Here is a 19,180-nt window from a genome sequence, read left to right as displayed (position 1 = left end):
CTGCTTATTGCTATGTGAGTCTTGGTTTCCCCCTCCTCTGTAAAATAAAGATGATTATGTTCCCTAAGTTAAGAGGGTTGCTGTAATCGTGAAATGAGTTAATGCATGTAAAGCTCTCAGGGCTGGCTGGAGGTCCTACCAGGGAAGTAGAACTAATTGTATCCCCTGGGATGAAGAACCAACCTCCTTTTCCTAGGAGCATTAGCAGAGCGCCCAGCTCGCAATGAGTGATGGGTTGATAAGTGGTAGTTGGTATTACTATTATTACTGAAGGCCAAGAGAGTGTCTGTCCATTTATTCCTGGATTCTCGGTTAAAGGTGAGTTGGGTTGCTTGGTTGTTAAGTATTGATTGCAGTCCAAAGTGCCAGTGAGGCTGGGCTGCCTCCATCTACTCTCAGTGTGCAGGGGAGAAAAATAGTGCCACTTATTAGCTTCATCTCAATGTATTGATTTCAATAGGAAATAGACTTCTGGCTGGAAGATCTTCATTCGTCATCCAACTGTCATGAGATTTGAAGAGGCTAACTGTTTACCGTGAGGGGATCATCCTCACCAAATTTCCATGTGACTGGATGAAGTGTCTCAGTTTTACATGCATGTGTTTAATTTGCTGCATTGTGGCACAGGGTTAAGAATGTTGAAGAACCCTCCCTGTACTCTGCCTCCCACTCCTCCTCCTCCCTCATTTCTTTTGAGCGTAGGGAGTGCCCATAGTTTGTCAAACAACAAAAGAAAAACAAATCCTACTACATGATTCTTTGATTCTCAGGTGGCGGGGCGGGTGGGGGGGGGATGGGCAGTGGTGAGTTCTTTTGGAAATGAAATCAGCCAATGTACATGCAAGATTGAGAACCCATTTGGTCCAAGAGTAAGGCATGATGCAAATGCTACACCAATTCAGACTGGAGTTAAGCACAATGATGACAAAACAGGGAGACGTTCAGTAGCTGACTAGGAGGAAGATTGGTCTTGAGAAAGACCGACAGCTACCATTGACTGTGACCTTTTACATTCATCATCTCATTTAATACTTCCAATAACTCTATGAGGTAGGTTCTGCCATCATCTCCATCCCGTAAGTAAGGCTTAGAGAGGTTAAATGACCTACCTAAGGTTGCACCTGTAATACGAGGCAGATTCTGAAAGCTGTGTACTTAGACTCTATTCTAAACTGCATGGTGCCTCACTGCTCACCCAGGAGCCCTCACACATGCATCTGACCAGTGACACAGTCCCTCCCAACACTCCCTCCCTTCAATACCCCTTATTTACTTGTGTTTACTGCATAGCAGATTGACTGGAGCCCGGCATCTGCTCCCAGTGAGCCCAGCAAGCAGCAGAAGACGGCTAATCAGAGTCGTAAAATGCCTTGTTTTAGTTATTAACCAGTTGAGGTTTATTGTAAGCACTGGTACAGACTAACTCGTTGGTGTGTGCTGTTCATCTTATAATTAATAAGGAACAAACTGGGTAAGGATCAGGGGACTCTGAAGGGGATGCCCCTGCCCCCGAGACACCACTCCAAGGAAACCAGCCAGGGACTGTCTGGCTGCAAATAGCATTATTCATACTGGACAGCTGGTTCCCGGCTCCCTCTCCAATCCCTGGAGACAGGAGGCCAAATCTTTCCTGTTTCTCTTCACCTCTCTTTTTTGGAAGGATTAGAAATCAAGCCTGAGTCACTTCTCTGGCTAGACTAGACTTTTTTTTTTTTTTCTGTACTAGCTCAGAGTGTCTCTGGCTCGATGTGTGACTCCATGTGTGTGTCCCCGTGTGTGCACTGTGCTCTCAGAGCATCTTCTTGTGTGTGGGCCTGCCTGTGCGTTTGCCCAGGGATGCTGTGTGTTTCTCTCCCTGCGTGTCTTTACTTTCACTTACCATCCATTTTTAATAATTCCATCGGCTTGTTTTTCCAGCCTAGGCTACCCCCATCCAGATGCAGGGAATTTCCATCCCTTTTTTTTTTTTTTTCACAGTAGGAAGTGCCAGGAAGGAAAAGTGTGCTCTGTGGATGGATGGCCAAATCTGCTAGTCAGCTACTCCACTGCTGATCCCAGCTGCCGGGAGCCACAGAGCCCTGTAGCCTCTCCTCTGTATCCTGGAAATTCCACGCAGCTTACAAGCCCATCCTTTTGCCCCATGATTGCCCCTCAGCAGCCCTCCAACCTCTTCTGAGGTTTTACCCAAATACTTAAATAGAACTGGAGGTGTGGAAGAGATCCCGACTGAGATGTGTCTCCCTTTCCCAACAGCCTCCCTTCCAGAGTCCAAGCCCACAGGGGAAATTGAGAAAGGCTCACTTTTCACCCTGGAACTGCGGGGTTCGAGTGCGCCAGTGTGAGCTATGTCTGTGAGGGGCCTCTGACGCGCGAAAATTCACCACGCATTTGGCATCACAAGAGGCTCTTCAACTCCACCCCTTCCTTCTGTTTTTCTCTTCCCTGGCCTCAGATTTGCCCTCCCAGACCCACTGTCCAGTTTCCCAGTCCCGCTGGGTCCCCACTGAGGCTACCTTTTGGGGGAGGAGAGTGACCTTTCTTCTTGGTCTCCAAAAACTCCTCCAAAGGGGTCTGGAGACAGCTGGGAGACCAAGAGCCTTTCTTGAATCTCGGCTGCTACATGTTTAGTATTCACAGCGTGTCTCTAAAAAATGTCCTGAGATCATTCATCAGGCACTGTGCTGTGTGCCTAGCTATTCTCCTTTGAGGGTGTGTGTGTGTGTGTGTGTGTGTGTGTGTGTGTGTGTGTGTGTAGGACCCTCCCTCCATCTGCTGGTGAAAACAAACACGCACACACACCTTAACCTCCTTCCTTTCTCACCAAACCAACCGCATGCTCTAAGCGGACCTCTGCCAGCTGGCAGATCGCTCCCTTCCTGAGGTGGGCTCCAGGGCCGGGCCTGGGCTCGAAACAGCTCGCACTCCGGTGCTGGGGAGAGGCGCTGCGAGCAGGAGCCGGAGCCTAAACTCAAGGTGCGTGTGGATGTTGGCGGTGGTGACCAGAAGGGGAGCTGCAGGGAGGGCAACCCCAGCAGAAGGCTAGCAAACAGGGGGCGAGGGGGAGCTCGGGGAGGCAAGGTCAGGGGCCAGGGAATGGAGTCCCGAAGCGAGCGTTCCCGTGGCCCCTTCTCCGCAGTTCACTCCCCACCCCCACTCCCACCCCCACTTTCCCGGGTTCACTTTGGAAATTGTCTTGCCCTCTTCGCTGCCAGCAGTTCCCGGCAGAGCCCAGCCGGAACGGTCAGGTTCAAGAAGTGAGGCAGCGCCGGGCTGGGTGGCTGGATGGCTGGGTCGTGTCTTGGGAGATTCTTTTCCCCAACTGTCAATTTTGTGCTTATTTTTAGTTGTGACCCGAGCCGGGAGCTGTGCCTTTAAGCCGCGTTCCCATTCGGGGAAACCGACGCCCGCACTCGAGGGTCGGGAGGCGCAGGAGAGGCCCCTCGTTCAGTACGCCCCTCTTTCCTCCCCCTCTCCCCTCCCCTCCCCCGCCCCCTCTCCCCTCCCTTCCTCGGCCGTCCGGCCGCCTCGCCGCCATCCGTCACCTCGCCGCCTGCCGCACTCCTGGAGCGAGCGAGAGACGAGCGAGCCACGGCGATGGTGCCGCCCGCGGCGCAGCCATGGAGCCCGCCCGAGGAGCCCGCGCGCGCCGCGGCCAGCCTGCCCGCAGCCCGCCGCCTGCGCGCCAGCTCCCCGCGTCCCGGGCCAGCTGCTGCCGCCCCGCCAACCTTCGCCTACCCCGCCGCCCGGCGCCACTGAGCCCCACGCCCGTGCCGGGCTCGGGGACACGGGCACCCTAGTCCCGCCGCCGCCGCTGCGCCGCCGCCGCCGCCGCCGCCTTCGCCGCGCCACCGAAGAGCAGGAGGAGGAAGAGGAGGCAGAGGAGGAAGGTAAGAGGCGCGCAGCCTTCAGGGGGGCGCGCCCGCAGGCTCAGCCCGGCCGGGGGTGAGTCGTGGCGGGAGCGTGCCGGCTCGGGGACGACGGTCACTTGGGCGCCCCCGGGAGCCGGGGCCAGGGCTGGGGGCGCCGAGCGGCGGGCCGCCCGGAGTTTGGGCGGGCGGGGGGAGCGGCCGGCGGCGTGCCCGCTGCCCCGGTGAGTCGCCAGCTTGGCGGGCTTGCCTCGGCCGCCGCCGCCAGGGATGCGGGGTGAGGAGCCGAGAGCATGGGAGTGCGGCGCGTTCATTATGGAGCCTTTGTGTGCGCGCCGGGGCCGTGGGCACAGTTAGGAAGCCGGCGAGACGCGGGGCCTGGCTGCTGGGAGGTGGCCACTTAGCCGGGGTGCCCCAAGAAGCCCGAGCCCCGGGGCTGCCAGAAACAGCTGTCTGAAGCATGTGCGTGGTTCCCGGGGCCATGTTCACACGCGGCCACGGACGCACACACACGCACACACAACCGCACCATATACCCGGCGCTCAGCTTACACAGTCACCACCCTCCAAAGACAAAACACACACACACACACACACACAGAGCTACAGTTGCCCTTCTCCCACCAGGATGCTAATAAAACAGTCACCCAAACACATACAGCTACATACACCCTCTCCCGAGCACCGCTAAAACATGCACACACACACACACACACAGACACACACTCATATACATACTCACTCACTCCACTACTCCCCAGCCTGCTGCTTTGGAGCTTGTAGAGTATATATGTGAGTGTGTTGTCTCAGAGTATCACTGAGAAACTGCAAGACAGCAGCACATTACTGCAGATCCAGTACCTGCTGACCCCCCCCTCAACACACAGACACAGCCAATCCCTACCCCAGGCTACTGTAGACCCTTCACCAGGGCCCTTAAGAACTCCATTCTGGCCCAAAGCGTCCCCAACTCTTGTAGTCGTGCCTATCCCCCGAGCTCCTGGGCCTCTCTTGCACACACACCCATACACAGACTGAAACCACTGCAGGGGCAAGAAGGCTTGACACCTTTCATTAGAAGCAGGTGGCATCCCCACCCTCGCAGCTGCCACCAAAGAGCCCTTGATCACCATGCACGCTGAATTCTGCCGGGCCTGCCCTCTCCCCCTTGGCATCTTAGTCCAGCTGCAGAGCCCTGGAATCCACCGGGTGGTCTCAGCAGCCTGCAGTTCTTGCGGAGGGCGGGGCAGTCTCTGGACTCCTGCCCATTGGAGAAACTGCTCTAAGAGCAAGGCTCCCTTGGGGGCGCCCTTCTTGGGGTGGAGGTTAAAGGACTCTGCTGACTCAGAAAGAAGCCCCAAGTGAGTTTTCCCCGCTGGAAGTCTTAGGGTAAAATGCACGCACTTTGGCCTAGAAGATGGGGGGGGGTGGCAATTCAGTCACTGAGGCCCTCGGCTGGGGGACCTTGCCCCACCCTCCCCTTCCCTGCCCGGCAAATTCACTGCAGGAGAAACCCGGGGAACCCAGTTACCAGATTCCCAGGAGCTGAGAGAGGCTTTCCAGGAAGCCTTTGCTATTTCCCCTGAGCGAAAGGCTCTCAGCTTTCTCCCGGGAGACCTCAACAAGACTTTGCCATGCCCAAGCAGACGTGCCAGCTCCTACCTAATTTCGTAGCTTTTTTTTTTTTTCATGTGAGAGAAGCAACTCAATCTCAGCAGCTTGGTGTGAGGGTACCCCTGAGGTGAAATAAGATACAATGTGTGCGTGGAGGGGGAAGCAAGTTTGTGGGGTGGAGGACTAGTAGGTTTGACTGGTTTGAGTAGAGACGCCAAGTCAGACCGTAGCCCTTGGTTAAATAGTGATGGCTTCGACGCCAGAGCCCCTTCCCTACACCCCTCCCGTCGGCTGCTCTAGGCGCCTCTGGGTCCCCTCCCCCACTCCCGTGGACGTTTAGGTGGGGCCTTGCTCCCAGCTCAGACAATAACTGATGATGGTTTGCTGCCTTCACCATTCAGGTAACATTTGCATTTTCAAAGGAGGCCGAGGAGCGGCCCCATTGGTGGGGCTTCCAGGCACCTGTGGCAGGACCCAGGCAGGAGCAACTGTGGATGGTGTCGCCTGTCTCTGTCTGGCCCCAAGTTATGCGTGATGCCTGTGTAGGAGTGGGGCTGTGGGAAGGTGGGATGTAATTATGGAGGACTTGGAGGCCCACAGAGAAAAGGTTTAAATTGATGTGAGAGGCAATTGGGAGCCACTGCAGGATTCTGAGAAGGGAGGAGATATGAGCCAAGTAGGAGAGAAACACTCCTTGCTGTGTGTGGAGGGATCCTCCTCTCTCTCCCACCAACTCCTACCTCTACAATTGCCTTACAGTTGTGAGCTAATGGCCAGCAGAGAGAAGAGACCGGCCAAAATAGGGGGGCAGGTGCCCCAGGTTCCTGGCTTTCAGCATCTCCCAGATCTGAGGCACCCTGTGGACTGGCTGGGCTAGCTGCCCAAAGCCAGCAAGTGCCCCCATAAGCACCAGCTAGTGATGCTGTTGGTGCTGTGGCATTGGAAAATGCAGTGGAGTTTCTGCCTCCCTGGGTGAGGGGGCTGAGGACTCCTAGGAGGCTGCAGGCCCCATTTTGAATGAGTCTGGGGACCTCTCTCTGGTGAATGATGCAGTCCCAGGGTCTTGGGAAGTGAGCTGTGTGGTCTGATGGGGGATTTTGCCACCATTGAGGTCCTTTGGGAGCAGTAGTAGGTTGAAAAAGTGCAAAAAGAAAGTCCTGGGATTGCTGATAACAGCAGCAAGCTGGGTGAGACAGGAGGGGGCCCGGGTGGGGGGGTGGGGGTGGAGGTGACTACAGGGGGATTTGGGGAGGCATGAGCGGAGGAGAAGCATTGGTCCAGCATCGCCCCACCACAGTAGTCTCCCCCTCAGACCTTGGAGGGAGCACGGTGGATGCAGGACAGCAGAAGCACTCTGAACCCACCCACCTCAACTCTGCAGAAATAACGGCTCCGCAGCCAGCACTGGACAAGGCACCCTGAGAGGGCATGTCCAATGCAATGGAAGAAGATCCCTGTTCTTTTGGAGCCTCTAGCTAGCTGAAGCCACAAAACACATACACACAAATTGCACACGGTACCTACAAACTGACACACACACGCAAGCATACTTGCATACACATTCATGTAGATACACACATATACACGTACACCTGGAGCAAACTGTAGGAAATGAAGCTCACGATGACAAACTCGGCTTCTAGGGGTTTCTGCTTTTACAAAGGCAGTAGAAATCACTTTTAGGGGGGCTGTGAGGGTCCTCATCAATGAGGGGTGAAGACCCTCAAGTTGAACCGGCCCCTGGGAGGAAGCCACACCCAAGTTAGCTTCAGCTGAGGTCCAGGCTATTAGCATTCGCAGCAGAAAACTCTGTTCTGGCTCTTCTCTCAAGGACTTCTGTTTTCCTTCCTACAATAAATTCAAAAAGGAAAACATTCTGTTGTGTTAGCAGCAGCCAAAACGAAGGACTCTCAAAATGGGCTGGACCTTGCGGCCCTGCTGAGAAAGCCTAAGGCTAGGGGCAGAGGGGAGGGGAGGGGAGGGATCAAGGGAGGGAAGCTCACCGTCTTCCCTCCTTTCCAGTCCCCGCCTCGCCTGAGTTGGTAAGGAGAGGGCAGGGGTCTTGGGATTCTGTATTATTTCCCACCCACAACAGGCAGCGTCCCCCTTTCTGAGGGCAGCATCCTTACAATGGAACATTATGAGCCCAGGGGCACGCTAGTGCCAACTCCCCTGGGCAGTTAGAAAAGGAGCGTGGAAATCAAGAGTGTGGGTATGACACGGGACAGGGGGAGGCGAAGGAGGGGGGTGCTGCCTGTTGTCTGTAGGAGCCAGCATGCCTGTTTGTGTTTGCGGTGATGAACGTGAAATGAGCGAGTTTCTCTGTATGCATGCCCTGGCCAGTGACCTTTTCTGAACCTCAACTTCACTTTGGCATTAGCCACACTGCCAGCCACCCCGAGCTTTTTGAAGACTGCTTGGTTTGCAGAAGTGGAAGGGTCTCCTTCCACCTCAGTGACTCCTCCCTTTATTCCCTGTTTTGCTAGTGACTCCTCCTACCCCTCAGATCTGGGTGTCCTCTTCCTCTGTTTCTACCTCCTCTGTTGGCAAGGACGTGCAGCCGTGCATCATGGTTTCCCCTCTCATGCTTCTCCTGGCTATTCCCACTTCCCTAGCCCAAACTTAACCCCTGTCCTATATTTCAGTCCTCTGTTCCCACCTTCTTGCTGGACATTTCATTTCCCCTTGGATAGTCTGCCATCACGTCAGACTCAACATTCACCAACTCATCCCATTATCTATCGGAGATGCCTTACTCTTTTGACCTCTCTGTTACACCAGCTTTCTAGTCTGGAAGACTAGAAAGCTCAGAATCATCTGACTCTACCTTGGTCCACCTCACCCTCTACCACCACCTGGTGTCTACACTGCACTAGTCTCCTTTTTGGTCCATAATACACACTGCCAGATTAATATTCCTAAATATCCTTTATTCATGACATGTATGATCAACATCTTTGAGGTGGTGATACCCGTGGGATAAATTTCAGCTTCCTTAGCCTGGTATTCAAGGCTCTTCTTGAGTGTGTATTCTTCCAAACTTATTTCCCACTCTTGGACCACATCATGGATTCTCAAATGTTAATGTGTCTCCAAATTATTTGGGGAAACTTGCTAAAATGCAGATTCCTGGATCCCACCATCTGAGCTTCTGCTTTGGTAGGTCTGGAGCCAAGTCCAGTAATATGCACTTAAACAGATTCCCTCAAGTGATATTGATGTTGATGATCTACTTGAGAAACACAGCCCTATGTGGACTCTCTACTCTGGCCAGATTTCTTTCCTCAGGGTCTCCTAAAAAAATGTCTTTTGTACGTTTTTTAATTGCATCTGTGCTCTTGTACATGCCCTCCCACTCAGCAGGAGCACCCTCTCCTCTCTGCCTGTACTCTGCTCCTATCCAATATCACTACACTTGTCCTTCAACTCACATTCAAATTCACCTCGTCTGTAAAGTCTTCTCTGATCATTCTAGACTGAAGGCATCTTTCTCCTTCCTCTGAACTCCTCCAGCACTTACTGTCTCTAAAATACATTTGGGAAGTATGTCACTGATATACCCCACTGTTATTGTTGAATCATTAATTCATATATTCTTCAAATGCAAAATGACGTCTTATATGTCTATATCTCATCTCCATTTTAAGTTCAATGAAGGAAAGAGCCTGGTGTTTTTCATCTCTCTTTTTATCCCCATAGCACACAATGCCTGACACATAATAGGTGGTGCTCAATAAGCATTTCTTGGGGTGGATTGGATACTAGTTCATAGTAGACAGGAATTCTATCAAATCCCCCCATATATCAGTTCCATAAACATTTATTGAGCATCTATTATGTGCCAGGTGCTGTGCTCATTGCTAGGAAGGATACAAAATGAAGGAGGACCCTTGTCTTCCTCAGTCTTGGTCATTTGCATTTAGCCAGCCTAGTGCATATAAGAGGTCCTTACTAGATATTTGTTGAGTAAACAAATGAATTAATAAGTGAAAGGAGGAAGTTCAGGCAGGAATCACTTGAGCAAGGACATAAGGCAGGTGTCCTAGAGAAATGAGGTAGGAGTGGAAGATAAAGCTAAGAAGGGAGTCTGGTCTGGGATATAGTGGATGACTATTGCTTTTGTCCTTTATTATGAACATTTCTCCAAAACAATAGAGAAAAGAGTACAATAACTCCATATATGTTATCCACATTAACTTTGCTTCATTTATCCATTTTTTTCTTTGCTGAAGTATTTTTAAATAAATCTTAAACATCAATCATGTAATTTCACCCCTAATACTTCTCTACATATCTTTGAAAAAAATGGGCATTTCATCATATCCATAGTACCATTAACACATCTAATGAAAGTAAAAATACTGCTTTTGTATCACCCATTACCCAGTCCACACACAAATGTCCTCAACCATCTCAAGACACATTTTCCAGTTGGCTTGTTAGAATCAAGATTCCCTAAAAGCTCCACACATTACATTTTGTCATTATGTCTCTCAAGGTCCTTTTGACAGTCCCCTCTCTTTGACTCATTAGCAAAGTCATGTTAGTTGCTCTGTACACCATCCCATGTTCTGGTCTCTTGGCTTCCTCCCCCTTGTTGTCATTTAGCTTGTTCCACTATCTCCTGTATCTCTTGTAAGTGGAAGTTATCTCTAGGCTTGATTAGCTTCAGGCTCATTTTTCCCCCTTGGCAGATTGATTAAAAGGGGGCTATCTGGGAGGCACGAAGACCAGTCAGGAGGCTGTTAGAGTAGCTGGCTGGGGATAGAAAGAAGGAGGTGGATGGATGGGTTTTGGGGGTTAGAAGAAACCTGATTTACCTACCAAGTGGATGAGTGGGATGAGAAAGGAAAAAGAGTCAAAGATGATTCTGAGGCTTTGAGCCTGTGTGATGTGGATAGTAATAATACCATCATATCATATCTGAAGGATAGGTCTTTAATGAGAGCAGCAGGAATCATGGTTAGATGAAAGGAGGAACTTTCTCACAGTAATAAGCCATCTGCTCTGTTTTTTCCTGATAACACTGTCTTTCCCAGAAGAATTCTGATTAGTGGTACAGCTAGAAATTTGGGCCCTCCAGAACAAAATCAGAAAGAGACTCCTTATTTTTGGTTAACTGCCAAATAATTAAATTCCCAGGCCCTAAGCCTTGGGAGGAGGAGTAATATGTACACCAGTGGATAGAGAAAAGATAATGCTGATGTTGCCCTGGCAGATCAGCCAACTGTCCCATCTCATCATGGCTTTCAGTCACCAGTCTTGGGTGGAGGGACAAAGGATGCCAGGGCTTAGGATTTCTGTAGACTCAGCCAGTGAACATAGCTCCAGACCCACGTCCTTCCTTAAGGTCCCCCAAAGTCTCCATTCCATACCCACATCTCCTTTCAATATTGAGCCTGCAGCCTCTTATGCCCTCGTGCTCTCGGGCAGCAGTGATCCTGCCAAGGTCAAAGATTGCCCAGCAGCCCCAGGCGATTCCCTGGGCTCTGAGAAAGCCCTCAAATTATGTGGTTGCCTCAGTAAGAACATGCTTCAGCTGTTGAATCAGATCAGTTGGAAACTACTCTCAGCTCCATCCGATTTGATCCTCATTCATAAAACCTCTCCCTCCACCTCTCCCCAGCTCATCTTTCTTCCTGCTTTCTCTTCTGCTCCTCCCTCCCTGCTCTGTCTCTTCCAGCATTCATTTATTCTCTCGAGTTAATCAAACGCTGGCCCCTGCAGCCCATTATGTCTCAGATTGATCCCTTAAGCAGCATTATTGATCACTCTGAAAGCCTTAGGAGGTTGGAGCTATGGAAAACTAGAGAGCCAACAACTGATTGGCTGGTGAGGCCTCTCTGGGCAGCCTCAGCTCCTCGACCACTTTTGAGAACGTGGAGGGAATGAACAGAGAAGATCCTCAGAGGGCCTTCATTCATCTCATCCTTCCTTCGTTTCAGAGCTAAGGCAAGAGCACAGGAGTCTCTTAGCGCTCCTGGGTATAGCCCTATGTGATGGTGAGAAGGAGACAGCCAAGGGCCTGCTCTTTAGAAATTCATAATTTAGCAGGAAGATCATACTTATTCATATGAGGCAACTAAGGAAAGTACAAGTTGGGAAACAATTACATACCACACTATGTGTTCTAAACAGTAAGTACTGCAGGGGTTCAGGGCACAGAGAGAGCAAGCAGTGTGGGCTGGCATGGTGGGATAAGGCTTCCCAGAGGAGCTCGAACGTGAGTTCGGTTGCAAATAATGTCTGAGACTGAGATTGTTGGCCAAAAAAGGAGCAGGCTTCCAAGGCGGAGGCATGGTTAGGGAAAAGGCTGGAGGTGGAGATGGTCATGGTGTGATTAAGGAAGAGCGAGGAGGTCTTACTAGAGGAGAGGGTGGGTGTAGAAGTGCAGTGGGGGAAGAGGTCCCCAGATTTGGAGGGCCTTTGATGTCGGCATGAGGAGCTGGGACTTGAGGAGGCCCTAGAGGGATGTTGGCTGGTTAACTCAAAGTGTTTTAGGGTGGTTATCCCTGCCATAGGAAGCCGACTCAACTGGAATAAGGAGGGATTGCAACCAGCTTGTAAAATACTACAGCAACCCAAGAGAGAGGTAATGAGGGTGGGGGCGGTGAGCAGAGAGAGGAGGGTCAGGTCCAAAAGGCATTGAAGGCAATGGCGTGGCTAGTAAACCACTGAGTAGATTCAGTATTTACTCATTCTTTTTGCCCCGTGCCTCAGGGCCTTCACGGGCAGGATTTCACTGGAGTTAAGACAACAATGTGTTGATCAGTTAACTTTCATGAGTAAAGTAGATTTGCACCCCCAGGTCTTCCATGCCGGGACCTGAAGGAGTAAGCCAGGGAGTCTGGCTGCAGGATCCAGTTGAGATGACAGCTGAGATGGAGAAATGAGTCCCAAACCCCCAACAGGGAGGCTGGAGGCAGGGGCTGTCTGTTTCAAGCTCCCAAGATCTGTCAAAGCGGAGACACCTTTCAACCGCCCTGGTAGAGTCAGTTTGAAAACTCCTCTCAGCCCTTGGGATCACCCCAGTAGAGGTCACACCTGTGCCAGGGCACGGCAAGAGCTACCGCAGCACTTTCCTACCAGCTGGAGCCCTGTTGTTACAGCTGGTATGAGAGAAATAAGCGAGGAGCCCACAGGTGGGTGGGAGGGTGATGGTCGCGGCCTCTGCCTGCTTGTTTGCTTCCCCTACTAGCTCTCCCTACCCTGCCCAGCCCACTGAATTTCACCCCCGGGTAGGTGCCTGGGCCAAGTCCCCCATCTCTGGGTTGGAGAGGAATAGAGAACTGCAGATAAAGGAAAATTTGTGAGATTTTAGTCCCCCCTTCCTCTTATTGGTCCTTGTGAGAGGGAATGATGCCTTCGGAAGATGAATGAGTGGAGAGTGTCTGCCCAGGCTGTGGGCTCCTAACTACCAAGGGAACTCAACTCTGGGGGCAGGACCACCCAAACAGGCCTCGCTTTGCTCTCATCCAAACCCACTGGGAAAACAGAGGAGAGGATGGCTAGACTGGTGGATGAACACACGCACGCGCGCACACACACGTTGCATAGTCTGTCTGCCAGTGGTCTCCAGCATTTCCCTGCTGGGAATTTCTGTTCTGATTTCTGATCAGTCTTCTGGTTGCTGGTTTGAGGTAGGGGTGGTGCTTGGAAGGAGGGTGGCTGAGACGTGGGCAGGTGTCTCAGTGGAAGGTGTTTAAGGAAGTGGGGGATCGGGAAGAGGGAGTGCAAGTCGCTGACAAGGGCACTTGTCCCATTACCCATTGTCCCTTTCCATGTGGGACAGGGAAAAGCCCATTGAAAGCGGAAAAGAGGGCATGGTGGTTACACCTGGCTTAGGAGTCAACCAGGTAAGTGTCAAGACCTCTCATTTTGGAAATCCTGCTGCAATCTGCATGCAGTATTTCTCTCCCAAATTTTGTCTTTCATCTATACATTTTACCTATCAGTAATTGTTCTTTTTATCTTCCCACTTCTAACCCAGACCCAAGCAAGTCAGTTATAGCTGCATTTCCAGTTGACACAGGGGAAAACTGAGGTATCCAGATTATTTTTTAATTGGGACTTGCCTCCGATTCTGTATCAAGAAGGCCAGGGGTCTGGATCTTGCGTTTCTGGGCTGGGACTCTGAAAGCCAGCCCACTGACAGGGCTGCCGAGGGAGCTATGTGTCGCACTGGCTCTGTTGCCACCATCGGTGAAATCACAGAGATGCAGATATGATTAATAAAGCAAGTATTGTTCCGTATTCATCTCGTCACCTAGAGTCGAGTTGTAATCTTTCTAATATGTAGGGAAATCACTCACTGACAGAGAAAATGGGGGGTGTGTTTAAACAGACCCACCAGCCTACTATTGCCACAGTTTAGTGTCTGTTACCTGCAAAGTTGAAATCAGAATTGGCTGTTGGGTCTTTTTCCTTTTTTTTACCCCTCTCCAGTGGTTTCCACACTCAGCCTAAATACAGCTTGTCCTGCTTTGGAATTCTGGGTGATTGCAGGAAATGATAAAGCCTGGCCTTTAACCTAAGCTCCAGTTCCATTTCATTATTACCTGTAAGGACATATTCTCTTTGGAGTTTACCATCACTTTAGATTCATCACAGTTAAAGCCAGACTCAGAATCTCCTGTCCCACCTTTCCCTCCATTCTGATCCCCAGCCCAGAGCCCTTCCCTGGCTCTCTGCCTCTTTTAGTGACACCATCACTCTCAATAGCCCATGAGCTGAGCCTTGGAATTAGTCACTCCCCGTCTCCACTCCCATCAGTCACCATCGTGTCTTGGCAGTTCATCTCTCACAGGTGCCTCATGAATCCATGCCTTCTTGACCATTACCACTGCCACCATCATAGCCCACAGTCTCCCTACCTCACGCCCGGATGACTGCAGCAGCCTCCTGACTGGTCTCTCTGCCTGCTGCCTCCCCCTTCCCGCCAAGTGATCCTTCAATGCTGCTGCCAAAGGAGTCCCCTTAAAACATCTTTCATCATGTCACTTCCCTGCTCAAGAGCCTATAATAGCTCCCTTTTGCTTACGATGTCAAATAGAAACTCCTCTCCCTAGTATCCAAGGCCTGCCTTCCACAACAGCTGAGCTTCACCATATAAATATATATTCCCTCTGACCTATTCCTTCCTGACCCCGAAGCTCCACTAGTCTCCTTATGCTCCCTGCCCTGCTGTACCCCGCTCACAGCTTACTCTTCTCTGCGTACTCATCGTCCTGCTGTCCTCCGAGCCTGCAGTGCACCCCCCACCCAATGTTCCACCTCTGAAAATGCTTCCGTTGCATCCTCTAACTAACCAGCTCAGGTCCAGCCTCTGCTGTGAAGCCTTTCCTGATCACTTCCATCCTAATTGGTTGCCCTCCTTGTTTTAATTATAAATTTTCTCCAATTATAAAAGTAATACCTATACATAGTGGAAAACTTTGCAAATACAGGAAAATAAATTGTCACCCACAGTTCCCCCTCTCCCATTTTGGAACCCAGACTATTTTTCATCCACCAGCTAGCATGTGATTACATCATCTCATGTTGCTTCGACTTCCTTTCTCCTCAGCCAGGGAGTGAACTCTTCCCGGGTCTCTTTGATCCACGCACCGTGTAGGGCAGTGCTGGACGCACGGGCACATCACAGGAGCTCAATAAACCCTAGTTAGCGGTTGGAGGGGGGCTGAACTGTACGTCATCCAGTCTGTACCCTCCACCCATTGCCCAGGAGAGAGGAGCACATACTTGGGCAGCCATGGCACTGCTACTTCCTCTTCTAGGGGGAGGACTGCAGCCGAAGAGAGGGGATGCACATCCAGAGAGAGAGAGAGCTGAGAGGTCAGGGTTCGGAGCACCCTGGAACTCTGCTGCCTCTGATGACACAAGTCCCTTGTGCAGTGCTGTTTTGGTCCCCTCCAGGAAGCCCCTGCCTTTGAGGTGAGAACTTTAATTCATCCCGGTGGTCAGAATGAGCTTTTCCCAACATGTTGACCTTAACTTGCAAGAATCAATAATTGCCAACTTTGTCCACCATATCAAATTGAAATCTCTCATCCTGGCCTTCAAAGACCATCTGACAGTTGACGTTCCTTTCCTGTGCCATCTCACTAAGGTATATCTCCAGGTTTCCCCAATTAACCCCTTCCCTTGAGCCAAGCCAGCCAGAGTACCATACCCTCAAAAACCAACTTCCCTCGTGTAAGGATGTCTGACAGTAAGTTATTTGCTACCTACCCTCTCCCCCGCCTCAGCCCCAGGCCCTGCTGCATTCTAGCCCCTCTGCCTTGAATCCTGTCTGTTTCTCTCCACCACTGAGGTTCGTGACCCCATCAACACATGCTCCCACTGACCTCAGACTCAGTATGCAACCTTCTCAGCCCTTGTGTAATCTTTTTGTATTAAAATATTATGTGCTTGCTGTTATATTAACATACCAAGGTGTTGTCCAGCTAGTTCCCATCCGGGTTCCATGAACAGCATTAGACAGATTATCTACCGTAGAGCTGGCCGTCCCACTTGCTGTATGTCATGGTTTCAAAGACACAATGATAATCTTTCTGAAACAGAAAGGCTTCTTGCAATCTGTGGTGCACTGTAGTCTAGTTGGCAGCATCTTTTCTTCCTCAGGGAAACCTAAGAAAATGTTGCCTCTAATATCTAGAGTCAGTGAAATATGGTACTAAGTAACTTCACCTCTCTGAGGCTCAGCCTCTTTCCCTGGAAAAATCTGTACTTACATCAGAAGGCTGTTGTGAGGATTCAAAGATAATATTTATATAGCACTTAGCACAGGGCCTGACACTTCGGTAGAAGCTCAATAAATGTCAGCTATTGTAATTCTCCAACTTTATAAACTGTAAACCCCTCAAGGGCAGGGCCATGCTTTTCTGTCTTCCAGCAGATGGTGTGATATGAATGGTGGAAAAAGATTCCCTTTACAAAAATATCTCCTTTACAGAGAGACTGGCAAACAGGCGAAATTTCAACATTAATCACTCCTTTGAGCTAAGGCATTATCTTCTGAAGACCACTGTTAAAATGCAAATATGTCACTTGGGAAAGGAGCACATTAATTCATTAGCATTCATGATCCCATTAACGCACATTAGTTTATCAGATCAACTAGCTGGTGCCTAGCAACCCTTGAGAGCCAGAGTAAGGGGGCTAGTGAGATACAGGATGTTAGGTGGGAGTGGAGGACTAAGGGGGTCAGGCAGTTCAGAGCTCGGGCCACCAACCACCTGCTCTTGCCTTTTGGGGTTGGTTTGTCAGCAAGACTGTGACTCTGGTCTGTGATAAACTAGTATGGTTCTCACTGACAGAGAAACACAGGGTGGGAGGGAATGTGAGGTTGGGAAGATGGTCCTGCAAGATCATCTAGTTCAATCTCCCTTTCACATTTTTCACTTTCATCGGCAGAGCTTCCTAAGGTAGCCCATTCCATTGTTGAACAAGTCTAGAACATTTTTTGATATTGAGCTTTCAATATCTTTTTTCAAGCAGTCTTTAAGTAACTTCTTTCCTTCCTCTTCTTCCTGAAAGTCCCTTTAAAATATCTGAATATAACTATCATGTTTCCTCAAGTCTGTCTGTCTTCTGACTTTTATTTTACTTTACTTTTTTGGCTAAATCTGTTACTGAATCGAACTTGGGTCTGCTCACCTGCTGTGCAGCAAAGTTAATCTAACTGATACCGGGTTGTGGCGAAGGAAGTTACAGTGTTTATGTGCAGGGCACACAGCAAGGAGACTGGGCAGCTCATACTCAAAAGACCCAAACTCCCCATTGGCTTTTAGGGAAAGGTTCTTAAAGGCAACATTTGGGGCGAGGGCTGCAGGGTGCATGACTTTCTTCCGAATGGTTGGTGGGAGGTAGCAGGGTGGTGGTTCAGGAGTTCTAATCCACCTTCTGGTTTCAACCAGTCTTGTGGTCAGGAGGTAGTCATCATCCTGGGGAAGTGGGAGGTGTCTTAGTTTCTACAGAACAACTCAAAGATATGCATCAGATTGTTATGTATATTTCCTGAGGAGGAACTAGGATTCTGTTTTGTCCTGAACTATTATTATTACTTTTGTTACTTAACTGCTTTTCCTTTGTTTCTGCACTCCCTCACTTCCTTAATTAGTAACTGTTTGTGCCTACTCTTTGGAACTCAGGGAAGGTCTAGGAGACTAAACCTTTTTCTACAAAGAAGAAGTGGGGGACACAGAGGGGCTTTTGTACCTGGGAGGGCCCCACAGGGTCTTGCTTGGTTTCAGTCCCCCGTTTTCTTTGATACTTCTCAGTCCTGAGGGGAATGGTGTCAGGGGAACAAGAAAGGGAATAAAGTTTGGATAGAGAGGTTAATAATAAACTCTCAGGGGAACTCAGTTTTAGGGGGACTTGAGTTCAAATCTACCCAGTTTGCTCAGTGATTCCTTTTGTGGTCTGGTTCCACAGCTGAGCTTCTTCACCTGGAGGTTCATGTACCTTCTGGAACCGTATGTAAAATCTTGGCTAAGCATGTCTACGTGTCTTACTCTCTGGGTGCATAACTTTCAACAGTGGTCCAGGACCTAAAAGAGGCCTTAGCCCATTGGCCTTATAGCATCTTAGTCACCATTCTTTGGTAACACTCCAGTTTGTGAGGGTGCCTCTTAGGGGTCCTGTCCAGAACTGAACACAGTCCTCCTGGGTGCTCAGAGTACCGTGGACACAGCACTTTTATGCACAGCCTAATATCACACAGTGCTCACCTTTGGAGTGTTCTTAGAACATCTTGTTCTCAGGTAACCAGCCATCACCAGGACTAAGTCACCTTCTTCAAAAGAGCGGCTTGCTGTCCACCCCTCAGCTCGCCAGGCTGCAAGCATCTCAGTTCTTTCAACAGGAGCTAGTGGAGGTTCCTCGTGAGACGGGTCTGGTCAGGCCACTTATTAGGCTAGCAGAGGAGCAGTGTGACCAGGCATAGCCTGAGAGTTCTCTCCATTTCCCCAGTTCTGTGCACTATAAAGAAATGCTTGGTTTCCACACATATCTGAGAAAGCCCAGAGAGAGGACAGGGGCTCATGGCTGGCCTTTCTTGAAGCAGCAGGCCCAGGGGACTATAAATAGTGGCATTTAGGGGACTGGTGGTATCGATGGAGATCAAGGTCACGAATGTCAAGTGCTTCAGGAAGGAACAGCTCTTCCACATGAGTGTGTCAACATGAGAAATAGACATGTCTTGGGGAGACAGGCTCCCCTCTATTCCCTTCATACTAGTCACCCAGACACAGCACAAAAAGGGTAAATATTAGGTACTTGGGACTCTATGGGGCAGGAACAGGCCAACTAGTAGGTGACAATCACTATAATGTGCAACATGAAACAGCCACACTGCTTGAGTCCTCTGGCCAAAAATATCTCCCTACAGCCTGGTGGTTGATCCAGTCTAACCATCACTGCCAGTGCTAACTGTACAGGCACCTACTGCCCCATCATCACAGTCACTCTTTCAGCTGTAGGTATTAAAGACTGTTGTGAAAATGCAACTAGGGTATCTGAGAGGGGAAATACGTTCAATAAAACACTAGTCCTATAAGCTGCTCTACAAAAAAGAAAAATAAAAGATTTTGTAGCCAAATAAGTTTAAGAAATGCTAGCCCCCCCCCCCTTAGAGCTTCACAGTGCACACTAGCATTTTAAAAGCTCTGAGAAGTCCCACAGTAGAGAAACATACTATC

The 19,180-nt window shown here is 50.1% G+C and overlaps 1 protein-coding gene across 6 annotated transcripts in view; it reads left to right on the top strand.

The window, feature by feature from the left end:
• Nucleotides 1–2,814: 2,814 nt before the first annotated feature.
• FRMPD3 (FERM and PDZ domain containing 3) overlaps nt 2,815–19,180 on the top strand; it is a 121,958-nt gene continuing 105,592 nt past the window's right edge. For 4 of the 6 annotated variants that reach the window (XM_032474864.1, XM_032474867.1, XM_032474878.1 and 1 more), the window contains exons 1-2: nt 2,815–2,973; nt 3,345–3,887. The gene's annotated coding sequence lies outside the window, so the exon portion shown is untranslated. Of the gene's footprint in view, nt 2,974–3,144; nt 3,888–19,180 lie in introns of those variants that run through there. The other 2 variants (XM_032474866.1, XM_032474863.1) reach the window with 1 other exon arrangement.

The sequence above is a fragment of the Camelus ferus genome, chromosome X, assembly GCF_009834535.1.
Source record: "Camelus ferus isolate YT-003-E chromosome X, BCGSAC_Cfer_1.0, whole genome shotgun sequence".
Classification (NCBI taxonomy): Eukaryota; Metazoa; Chordata; class Mammalia; order Artiodactyla; family Camelidae; genus Camelus; species Camelus ferus.
This window is presented reverse-complemented; position numbering and strand designations above follow the sequence as displayed.